We start from the raw sequence: 10,368 nt of genomic DNA on the forward strand, positions 1-10,368 counted from the left end.
GCCCCTGTACTGAACAACATCACTCTGGATGTTGATCTGTCCCATGTATCTGAAGGGGTTTTCCGGAGCAGGATTCTCCTACTATTTTGACAACAGTATCTTTACATATTTTTTGTCTTTTCATAAAATGTACGTATTAAATTTTAGTTTGTAATGTGTGCATTATTTAAAATAAATTAATTGAATTGATATTATAATTTTGACTTTTGAACATAGGCAGGGTTACTGTCAAACAGCAATTACTTCAAACCAATACAATTAAATAGGCAATACTTTTAGTTTCAATCATCATCATCATTCCATGCCCGCTCCCTATAGAGTCTCCAGGCATCTCTGTCGGCTGCCAGCTCCTATGCGTCCCCTCAATTCTGGTTCCCTTGGCTCTGACATAAACTGCCGACGAACAGTCAACAGCAGACGTCCAGGGCCGGCATTCTGAACGCAATTGGGTTCGAAGAGATCACTCTATTAGCGAGTATTGAATACGTAATACGCGTTAAAAATGCGTTTTCTACGCGCGCTTTTGCGTTCAGAATATCACCCAGGGCCGTGATTATAAACGCTATCTTCATCGGTACATATCGAGAAGGCATAAACTAACATCGATATTAATGTAAGAAAATCTGTATATTCGTATGAAAAGTGTAAACATATTCTATTTTTCATACAGAAAATTTAAGTTTACTTTGTAGATAAAATTGAAGATAAATTTTAACTTCCCATATTAGAATACGGACCCTGAGCCCCGATTACAATGGGAAGTCAACAGAGTTGTCTTCGACAGTCTATAAAGAAAAACCGAGATTTGTGTACGAATATTTGCATGAACATTTAGAGTTTTTTCGTCGGTAACCTATAATTGAACATGTTTAGATTAAAAAATTGTATGCATATTCTGCTTTTCATACAGAAAACTTAGTTTTACTTTGTAGATAAAATTGAAGATAAATGTTAACTTCCCATTTAATCGGGGCCCAGTAGCTCAATCACAAATAAGTATCGACATGCTTAAAAACATACTAAGCATTTGACTGATCACAATGAACAATAATGAACATGCTTAAGTTATCGCAGTCATAAGTCAACGCGTGTGACGGTTTTTTTTTTTGTCTTTCTCGTAAATTAATACAGTTCATTGACGAAAAATTGGCATTTACTATAAAAAATAATACAATTTATTTACAATTACTATGGCGACTACTTTTCTTGACATTTGGCTTGCCAACCGCCGGCTAAATGCAATAAATAGCATGGTAAATAATAAATTAATAAATAGCAATAGCAGTTTTAGAATATTTTCCATATTTACACCGGTGAAATTCAAATATGTGATTGCGCAGCAGGATTATACGTCGCGAAACGTAAATATTTTGACATTTAATATTAATTAGGTGTTCACAGATGTTCCATTGTGATCTCGAATTGGTGAGAAATTGTTATCACGTCGCTTATCAGCACGTCGATAGTTATTTGTGATTGAGCCACTGAGAGCCTTAACCACGCTTGCCTACTTTACAAGGCGTCCGGTTCTCGACGTTCTGGCCGTCCACTGCTGACGGTTCGTCTGCAGTTTATGTCAGACTTCGGGACGAGAACCTGACTTGGGAGGACGCAAAGAAGTTGGCAGCCGGTAGAGATGTACGGAGGCTCTTTGTGGATACCATATGCTCCAACCAAGGGGAGCGGACATGGAATTATGATGATAAAATCAAACACAACGTCTTTTAGAGCAGAATTTTTTTTTTCGAATGGCGTAGAACCTTTACTAATTTGTTTCACTTTGGGTGCTCATTTTTAAAATTGAAAACGGACGCAGCTGATGATAACAATTAATATATTATATTCCATTACCTTGATTCAAATTTCCGACGTTCGCGAAAGTCCGCTTGAGACCCCTGTTCACTGATGCACCGAACGGAATTTTGGATGTCACAAACACGCCACTAACTTTATTAGTTTGACAGATGAGAGCGCTTTGACAGCTGTATCGAGATCGTGTATCTTCGGCAAACTCCGCTCATACAGTGAATTTGTCGGCTGCATGGTAGATTGGCAAATCACAGGATGATTCAAAAGTAACTTAACGAATAAAAAAATATCAATTGATTTTCTGCGAATTTTCTCTATTTATCATTATATCCGTATTTGAACCATATGGCGGTGGTCGGCCTCGTGATGTAGCTATCAGCGACCTCAGCGCGTTTGCCTGCCATGCAAGACGTCTCGGGTTTGATTCCCAACGTAGTTGATGTGAAATATTGATTTAAAACGGTGTTTAAACACTTCAACACATAGTCCCTGAAGCGGCACCTGATGCGTAAGACTAATCGTCTTACCTTCATACACAAAAAAACTAATTTCGATGCGATTGGTGTACCAATGCAGTGCCATATGCACCATTAGGTGCGGAAAGGGAATTAATCAGTCTCATCATACTTTCCATCAAATATTTAGACCTAGTAAAATACGAAGAACTTTTTACGAGCATAGAAGGCAATATACAAGTCTTGGCATCTACAGGGCTTGTGACCTGTCATGAGCTGGTTTGAGAAGTCGCCACTCAACACGCTGCGTAACATTCACCGGTCTACCTATGTTTAAACTTCTATATTCCTTCAATTCTTCCATCTGTTGATCTTTTTGAAGTCAAAGGGCTGAAAGCTTTATTGATGCGTGTGACATTCTGGCCGAATTATTTCACCTACATACTAGGCAACGTCTGAAAATATGGACCAGCTGGTTTTTTGGGCAATATTTTGATTCTAGACTATACATAGACCCAAAATATTAATGGTATTATACAGTTTTTAGTTGCCCTGTAAGCGAAATAATAAATTAATAAAACAAACAAATTACAATGAAGGTATTTTTCGTTTTTGATAACCACGTGAAGAAGTGTGAATTTTTCTTGGAAACATATCATTTTCCTGCCATTCTTAGTAACAACAAATTTAACGAGTATGTGTTAAATATTACACAATATTTACTTCTTAACAATGAGCATTTTGCTTTCATTCAAAAAATTCCCCGGTATTTGCTGCGTCGTGTTTCTAAATATTTAAAAAAATGCAATTCTGCGAGTGATATTTACGCTGAGATTGATGTACCAATGCAGAACCCCATTTTTTTATTAATTTATTGGTTTATACATACGTTGTTACAAAAATGGCACAAAAAACACTCTGGCAAATTCTGCTTGTACTAGGAGGAGGCTCAGTATATGAAGGGTCGGCAAGCCAGAAATATTAGTATGCCTAATGTTGCAATCGGTTCCTATATGGGCAAATGCCTGTTCTGAGTAACCGATTTGTTGCGGCAAATATGGTTTTCGAATATATTTCCCATAAATAAAAATAATATTGAAGAAATAAAAAAACAGTTATAGCCCAAAAGAGAAGAAAAAAAAAAGTAAAGTTTACATTAAATGTAAAAATAAAATTAAATATATAGCATACATACATACATATACACATACATACATATATACGCACATATACATACATATATATACACACATACATACATAATATATATGCACATGCAAAAATACAATAAATTCATAAATGATTCAATGGGATAGCATAATATCTAGATTACTATCCTCAATAAATTCTCAGATTCCTTACTTCCAATGTCTGTCAACCAAATTGTTTTTTTTTTTTTCAGTACTGATGGTTTATTAGATTTCCAAAATATGCACCGTTAGGAGCGGAAATGAAATGATGATGACGACGTGTGAAATAGAACCAAAACACTGGGCGAGTATTTTCGACAAGGAAAACGGAGCGGATTTTAATCGCCCTCTTTGCGAATATATGGATAATTTTTATAGCGCCATTATTGCGAAATCCACCGCAAAGGCGATGTACAGTAAATAAATATCCCAGCTCATCTGCAGCTACAGTGGTCGGGATTCTAGTTCCACGTTTCCAATTATGATCTATTACAATTATAGTCTAGGGTTTATAGGGTTTCAGTGAATAGTTCTTGCCCTCCTACCCCAGGTCTATAGAGCCTGGTTACTATGTGAGAGGCGAGAGTTTACAGTTTGCTAAATCTCCCCCTCCAAGCCCAGAACCGTAAAATATCGGGTTATTAGATAGGGGGCGAGCTCTTTAACATCGTCAGGTTTTACCAGCGGTCCCCCGACGATGAGCTCTTTTTTATGATGTAAAGCATCATATTCACATGGAATATGTATGGGTGTTTCCTCATCTGCACCGCAGAACCTAAATCTAGAAGTTTCGGAAAGGTTCATTCTAGCAAGGTGTCTGTTCAATCTGCAGTGCCCTGGGCGGGCTCTAGTGATAACCCTCACCTGACGAGGCTGATCTTTATTAGGTCAAAAGCAAAACTTTGCGAGTACCCTTATATCAGCTACTTCGCATGGTGTTGACCAGGCACTTTTTGCCAGAGCCTTATACTCTGCTTCCTCCAGCAGTCCATGACCTAAGCTAACTACGAAGAGCACATTTAGGCAACTCATGATATGGTTTCAGAGCCTATTAGGGCTGTCTCAGCTCCCAGCGTTGCCAATTAATCAGCTGCCTCGTTACCGTCGATGTTCGTTCAGGTACCCAAATCAACGTCACACTGTTACACTTAACGACACAATTAAGCACCCGTAGGCACTTTAAGGTTAATTTAGTATTGATCACAACAGAGTTCAGTGCTTTTAGAGCAGCTTGACTGTCTGAGAGAACATATATTCATTTGTTTTTGTATTGTCTTTGCAAATTTTCATGTGCCCAGGCATAAATGGCATATAGTTCCGTTTGGAAGACAGTGGGATAGAGCCCTAGGCTAATGGAGAACCTTTTAGTGGGTAGATACTTATTTATTAATTTATTTCTGTAGTTTCTACTCGCGGGTGAACATTTCACTCATTAAAAGGCGATTAGTCGGCGTCATGGTGTACTGGTTCGTGCGTTTACCTGCCAATTAACATATATATATATATATATATTAATATTACTGCATGATGCGATATAAATCAAACCGCCCTATGTTATTTTATCGGGCTGGGTGGATTTTTGCTGTGGTGTGAAAGCATCCATCTACAATAAAAGATGTTTCGTCTCGGAGTAATGTGGGAAACTTTAGCCCTACGGGAAATTGGATACAAAAATGTTTTCTTAGGCGTGGTAAAAATTAGAGCATTAAATTGTACCACAAAGTTTCTTAAAAAACGAACTACTTTGGACGACTCACTGGTTCATACGAATAAGTCAATGATAAGGGAGCTATGAAAATTATCCGTTTACTTACCGTCAGTGGACCAATCGGCAGAAGTGACCGAGAATAAGCGAAAGGGAACCTCTGGCGTCACATGCGGAGTAGTTTCAGCAATACAAAACTTTAAAAAATCGTAGCGCTGATAATACGATACATATAAGGCTTATTTTAATAGTATATTAACAAATAAAAAAAACTACGAAACTTCCTCATTCTACCGCATGGAACAAAGGCATTACTATTTTTTTTATTTAGACGTGTAACGGACGGTTTTAATCTGCGCTTGCAATTTTCGACCTGAGTACCTACGACCCATCATATTGCTGTAAACTGCAACTAACTTCGTGGTTGACAATCATAGAATGGTTTTTAACCATAGGGACGACTCTATTAACCAGTGGCGTATCATTACTCTAAGGTTTCTACAGTTGACCCATTATAATTACACTAGAAAAAACATTTTCTTTCTCTTCCTTAATCTCTCCCTTTTTCCTCTCTCTTCATTACAATTTCAACTTCAACATCAAAACAATTTATAACATTTCTTGATTTGAATTTTAACAAAAAGGTTTTTATCATTTTAATAAGCTCTTTATTGTACCATTTTTAGTACAATTACAAGTTTTGAACAATTATTTTTTTATACTTACGCACCCACACACACGCACTCTCTCCCTCATTCATTACCACACGCACATGTATCCTCTCCCTCATAATTTCACGCATACACACATTCACATACACATGAATACAAACGTCACACAAATACAATTACGAAACTTCTTTTCTTATATATTATGTGTCATTATATTTACAGTGGATTTTTTAAATTGGCTTTAGCATTGTTAATATTTTTCTACTTATTTTAATTATTTAATAGCTGTAAAAATCCCAAGTAAAATAAAATAAAATTACCTGTTTTCCATAAAATACTAGTCTCTATATTAATTTATATCCACTAATTCTTTTTAAATATTCAAATAAGTATGCACAAAAAGCTTTTTAAAAAAGACTGATCGTCAAATCTTGATGTAGATATATGTTAAATACCAGGAAAACTATAGCAGTGCCCTTTGCACTATCAGGTGTGAAAGAAGTAATTAAGATGACAATGATTTGTAAAACTTGAAGTTTTTTACACTCTTCTTTGTTTAGATCGGTTGATCTGTTATTGGCTAGAGGGTGATTCCTGAAACGCCGAGTTCCAGATGTCTTTCCACCTCTTTGGTGGAAGGCGACCAGCTAGGATTTCATGGGCCACGGTAAAGGGAGTTTTGGAGCTGTGAATTCTATCGACGTGATCTCTCCAGAATCTTTTCCTTGTTCTGCTCCACCGTTCTGTGTCTCAGTTTGCGGGTATCACAAGTCCGTCTAATTTCTTGATTCTGAATTCTGTTCTTTAGAGTTTTTGCAGCTGTTGCCCTTAGTACTTTCATCTCTGACGTTCTGAGCAGATTTTTGTCCTCACCGTATCTACGCTCATCTCTACTGCATACGTCAGGATTGATCTGACACACGTTAGGTATATGCGGACCTGTCTTTCAGTGTGTTTATTGTGCCATACGATACTTCAGAGTATAGGTCGCTGTAATTCAAGATTTTTACACCTAAATATTTAAAAGACATGACCTCTTCCAGTGTCTTATCATCAATCATCAGTTTGCATCTCTAAAGGTACTTAGATGTTAAGCTTTTTGTTTTACTGACTGAGATTTTTTTAAAAAATTAAATTGAAAACACATAATTATATACAATATTCCCAAGGAGTTCAAAAAAGAACTCATTTAGGGACATACAGATAACAATATTTATTTAAAGACGTTTTTATATTTTAACTATAATATTATTTACAAAAGCAGAAAAATTAAAATTATGATATACTACAAATTAAAAAGGGTATGAAAAATACTTAAAAATAACAAAATAAACATATTACTAGGCATGGAAATAAATTCAAAATGATGTATACATTATGCAATCTGGGAAAGAAAAATTAAAACATATATAAAAAGTTTAAAAATTACATGTATGTATATATACAAACTGAACTAGTACAAAATAAAAAAAGATTTTTTTTAAATTAAAAAAATATGCGCACACCAAAAATTTCATTACATAATTACAAAGATTGCAATTTAATAAATTGATTGGCTCATTCAAGGACAAATCAAATTATGCAAACTCACAAATCCAAATTCAAAACACAAGTCATTAGGTAAATGATTTCAACCTATCGATAAATTTATGCTTCTGGAGAAATGTGGTTGTTGAAACATCAGCAAAAAATGTTTTTAACTCTTTTGATTAATTGGCGAATTAACAACGTTCTAACATCGGCGGAATCTTGAACATCTTAGTTTGGTGCAGAAATCGTAAACCAATTAACGACAAGGCAAAAGAAGGCATTCTACAAATATTAATGCATATTGGATTCAATTTATTCGTGTACTCAACTATTTATCAACTAAACTAAGCAAAATTACGAAGTTCGTTGTTTTTTATTTGTTTATAGAATTTATAAATAAATTAAATATAAATTATTAAACTACGTCATTTTTTTATGTATCGTATTGTATAGATGGGTGCGCGTGAATTGATTTGAGGTTAAACGAGAAAGATGGATTACAATTGAAGTTATTTATTGAGTATATACACACGAGTTACATCATTACAATAGCGAACACTGGCGAGAGCTGGTGGACGGGCGACACGAAATGCCAAGATAAAATGTGCATATTCTTTCGCTGCACGGCGTTTAATTGCTTGTCCGAGCGGACGTTGCATCATGTTACGCGTTGCGGGCCAAAACGGTGTTCGGCCCTGTCAAATTTACCGCTTGATGGTGATGTCCTCCACAGTTCACAGTATTATCAGCGCTATGATTTTTTAAAAGTTTTTTATATTCATGAAATTCCTGCGCGTCTGACGTCTCAAGTTCTCTTCTGGTTCTGTCGATTAGCCCGTTGAATTATCGTAAACCAAAAATCTCACTCAACTCTTTTATCATTGGTTGATTCATATAAACTAGCGACGTCGTTCAAAGTCATTTTTTTATTATTTTTTTCGAAGATTTTTAAGAAACTTTGCCGTAAAATTGAATGCCCTTATTTTTACAGCGCGTAGGAAAACATTTTTTGGTTCCAATTTCCCGTTGGGCTAAAGTTCCTCACTAAGCCGTTTATTGGGAATTTATATGCACTTGACAATACTTATTAATTTAACAAACTGCATATTATATATTATGTAGATATACCTATGAATTACACATAAATAGTGATTAATTATCTAATTAAAACAAACGTTGAACAAGAAGGCATTCCCAATCAGTAATTATTGTTACTTGTACGTAACATATTATTTAGATTACAAAATTATACTAGTCATAATAAACAGGTGCAATGTGCAATATGTTTATTATTGCAATAACAATTAGAACCTGTAATAAAACTCTTAATAAAATAAATATCAATCTATTCACTAAATTAATTTATGCTTAATATTCATTTGTCTTTTGCCCTATGACTGAGGATTGTGGCTTAATTAGATCATTATTTTTGTGGTCATTATTAACTTTGCCATAAATGTTTGTATTCTGATTGCATTCACCATAATACTTGCCATTAAATTCTCTAATTTTTACGGCGCGTAAAAAAAACATTTTTATATCCAAATTCACACTGCACTGAACTTCCTCATCAATATTTTTATTTTTTATTTTCCTATTTTATTTACTATAAAAAATTGCCATATAATCCTTTACATAATATTTTATTTCCTCCTTCTTATGTTACACAAGAATATTATAACTGTCCATTATTTATTATGGGAGCAAATTAACATTTCCTTGTATACCCACGAACAGGCCATGCCTTTGTGGGATTTTTTTGTTTACTATTTTTACTATTAATATGTATTTCATTGCTATGTTATTATGCTTTATTTTTTAAATACTTTGTTTTACCTCTTTTACAAAAAATGTAATTTAGTCAACTTGAATTTCCACTAAAAAATGATTGTAGAGAAAAAAAATAATTTAGCAAGATGTCAGACCATCCGTCTTGAAGGTAGGAGCAAGCGCCGTGATCCCTGCAAAAGACGATAAAGTAATCATCAAGCTGCCAACATCCGATGATGCCGAACTTGGTTGCAAAGGAGGGCAAAAGGTTAATGCCGACAGCCCTCCTGAAAGGCATCAAAATGAAACTCGCGATGAGGAAATGAACAAGTGCATTCTGCAGCAGAATGACTCGATCTTCGAAGCCATGGGGGAAAGCAAAGACGCTATTAAGTGGCAAAAGTCGTTCCGCAAACAAGAACAGCGAGCGTTTGAAGAATGCCGTTCTTCTTGTGAGGAAGGGGGTGAAAAAAGCGACGATCAGTCGAAGCCGAATCAGCATCGGTTACCAGAGGATGCAGGTCGAAGACAGTTGCCCCTTAATGTAGTGCTACAAATGCATGGGCTTTGGTCATTCCGTGGCAAGATGCATGGAAAACAAAGACCGCTGCTTGCATTATGCAAGAGACCATAAATCTATGACCTGCACCAGGAAATCGAATAACATAATTTGATTAAAAACAGAATCACTAAATTTCAGTACAGAATAATTTCATCAAGTTTTCAAATCATCATGGCACTGTCAAAAAAAGAGAATACAATTATATTGGCCAGCTTCGTATTCATTATTCACTACGACATTTTTCTTATTATTAATACGAAATTTATGTGACATATCCTAAATTAAAAATACAAAAAAACTTTTCAATAAATTAATGAATATAATAAATGATCAGTTTATTTCCTTGTAGCTCTGTAAGTCTTCTGATAAGATTTGATAACAGTACTTTGATGCGTACCTTGGTGACTCTTATCAGTATTATTTCCTTCTTTTATTTGATTTGATGTTGATACGTATCACAAGATTGGATATTGTATTTAAGTACTGAAAAACAATGAGTACATTCGTAGATCGTCGAATGGTATACCGAAAAACACTTATGAAATAATGAGAAAGAAGCGACGACAGAAAGCCCCACTTTTTCTTATCCTTAAAGATGGGGTCAGTACTAAATATAATACGAGTATATTATGTACGTTAGAGTGGGCCAATGATGTATGAAGTTTTTTTTATTTTA

General features: G+C 35.0%; 1 protein-coding gene across 1 annotated transcript in view; it reads right to left on the minus strand.

Annotated features, from left to right (window-relative positions):
- Inx7 (innexin 7) overlaps positions 1 to 2,026 on the minus strand; it is a 29,313-nt gene extending 27,287 nt beyond the window's left edge. Inside the window, exon 1 of the mRNA XM_088226923.1 lies at positions 1,852 to 2,026. The gene's annotated coding sequence lies outside the window, so the exon portion shown is untranslated. The remainder of the gene's footprint in view (positions 1 to 1,851) is intronic.
- Positions 2,027 to 10,368: the final 8,342 nt, after the last annotated feature.

This window comes from Micrasema longulum, unplaced genomic scaffold (assembly GCF_059751315.1).
Source record: "Micrasema longulum isolate JH-2025_06_02 unplaced genomic scaffold, ASM5975131v1 h1tg000478l, whole genome shotgun sequence".
Lineage (NCBI taxonomy): Eukaryota > Metazoa > Arthropoda > Insecta > Trichoptera > Brachycentridae > Micrasema > Micrasema longulum.